Below are 2,310 nucleotides of genomic sequence, written 5' to 3' on the forward strand. Positions count from 1 at the left end.
CGTGGTTTTAATGGGGTTCCTGAGGATGCAAATGAGCAGGTCTTTGATTCCTGTGCTTTCTCTTGGGCTCTTTTCCTTCTGCTGATTTGTTTTGTCCAACTTCCATGTGATAGGGTTTTTTTTTTTTACCATATTATATTTTATTTTGTTATATTTTAAAAATGAATAAATGAACAAATATAAACCTAGACACTAGTGTAAAGGTTAAAAAACTATTTTCAATAAAAGAAAAATAGATGGAAATTTTTTCATGTTTATATCCTTGGTGAAAGTAGAATAATAAATGAGTCACTGAAAAAAGTTTAAAAATTGGATTATAAAGTAAAAAAGAGGGAGAATTACCCAAATGACATTCTATATTCGAACACAGAAATACTACCATATCCATGTTTATTATTGTACTGTTCACAATATAAAAGAGGTGAAACCAGCTCAGATGTTCCTTAACAGATGAACAAAAAAAAAAAAAATGAAAATAAAAATAAAACATGTTTTATAAAAAATAAATATACATATACACAATAGACCTTCTCTTAATTTTTTTTTTTCTGGGGAGAGCAAGAACTCAGTTCTCCACAACCACAAATTATGCATTCAAGTTTCCCGTTTGAGGAAGTCATGGGGGTCATCACATTGGATTGCAATGGATGAGCCTCCCTAGGGAAGACCTTCTTCGTAATCATGGGGTCTCCCTGCCAGCTAAGTATACACAATAGAGTCTTATTCAGCCACAAGGAAAAACAAAGTCATAAAATTTTCAGGAACATTTATGGGTTTTAAAATTACTGTATTAAATAACCTACACTTAGGAAAGCAATCACCACAAATCTCTATGATGCGCATGCCATAGGTTTTAATGTACATGTACACACGGGAGTTATAATAGGTCATGAAACTAGGTAGACAACCATAAGAGAGGCAAAAGAGGTCTTAAAGAAGGGAAAATATTAAAAACACGGGGGGTGGGAATGAGCAATAGAATACATGTGCTATGAAAGTTAAAACCCCCTGGCGGGTGGAGGGAATGAGCAGGCAGGAGACTGTGGGGGAAAGGAGTAGAAGAGGAAGATCAACAAAAAAATATGTTTGTAAATGCCATAATGAAACCCATTGCTTTGTGTGCTAACTATGAAACCAAACAAACTTTAAGAGAGGCAATTTTTCTTTGTAACCTCTTTTCATAAGTTCAGGAGTTACGACTCTGATCCATCCATTATGAAGTTCCCTATCAGTCTTTCACCAAATGTTTTCAGAAGGAAAGGTAAATTGTCATAGGTTTTCACTATTTAATGCAGTGGAAATCTGCCATGGGTCTACTTACACTTTTTTTTTCATTTATTAATTTATTTAATCTCTTTACAGCCTGATCCCAGCCCCTTCCTCCTCTCCTCCCAGTCCTACCCTCATGCCTCCCCTCCCTGCATTTCCCTTTCTCCTTCTTCTCAGAGAAGGGGAGGCCCCCAAGAATTATCAACCCGCTCTGGCACCTCAGGTCTCAGCAGGACTAAGAGCATCCTCTCCCATTAAGGTCTAAGGCAGCCCACCCAGGGGAAAGGGATCCATTAGCAGACAACACGTTGAAGATAGCCCCTATTTTCTTTGCTAGGGGTGAAAGGGGGTGTGAAGGGTAATGGAGTTGGGAATCAGGTGTGCAGAGAGCGGGGAGGGGGTGGAAGAGGTGGTGGGAGGAGAGAGCCAGAAGAGAGAACAGAAATCAGTGGGCGCAGGCATCTCTGGGACAGGGGAGGCTCCTGGGAGTCTATGGAGGTGACCCTACTGAGACTCCTAGCAGCAAGGGTTTTGGAGCCTGAAGTTGCCACCTCCTATAGCCAGGTGGGACTTCCAGTGGAGGGAGGAGGACACCAACCTTCGACCCAAGGCTTGTCTTGCCTACAAGAAGTGTAGTGGTAAAAATGAAGCAGAGATCGAGGGAATGGCAAACCAGTGACTGGTCCAACGTGAGACCCAGCCCGTGGGAGAGAGCCAGTCCCTGACACTATTAATGATACTGTGCTGTGCTTGAAGACAGGAGCCTAGCATAACTGTCTTCTGAGAGGCTTCATCCAGCAGCTGATGGAAACAGATGCAGAGACCCACAGCCAAACAATAGGTTAAGCATAGGAAGTTCTGTAGGAGAGTGGGAGGAAGGATAGAGGGATCAGGCAGGGCTAAGGACACCACAAGAAGAACTACAGAATCAACTAACCTGGGCTCACAAAGACTGAACCACCAACCAAAGAGCCTAGACCCCCTACACATATGTACTCAATGTGCAGCTTGGTCAAAGGGAGTAGATCATGGTCATCTTAC

At 41.7% G+C, this 2,310-nt stretch overlaps 1 non-coding gene across 1 annotated transcript; it reads right to left on the reverse strand.

Moving 5' to 3' along the window:
• Window positions 1-550: 550 nt before the first annotated feature.
• Window positions 551-707, reverse strand: LOC129675527 (U1 spliceosomal RNA). The gene has a single exon (XR_008719950.1). It is a non-coding gene; the product is annotated as a U1 spliceosomal RNA (small nuclear RNA).
• Window positions 708-2,310: the final 1,603 nt, after the last annotated feature.

The sequence above is a fragment of the Psammomys obesus genome, unplaced genomic scaffold (assembly GCF_907164565.1).
Source record: "Psammomys obesus unplaced genomic scaffold, mPsaObe1.curated_primary_1811, whole genome shotgun sequence".
Classification (NCBI taxonomy): domain Eukaryota; kingdom Metazoa; phylum Chordata; class Mammalia; order Rodentia; family Muridae; genus Psammomys; species Psammomys obesus.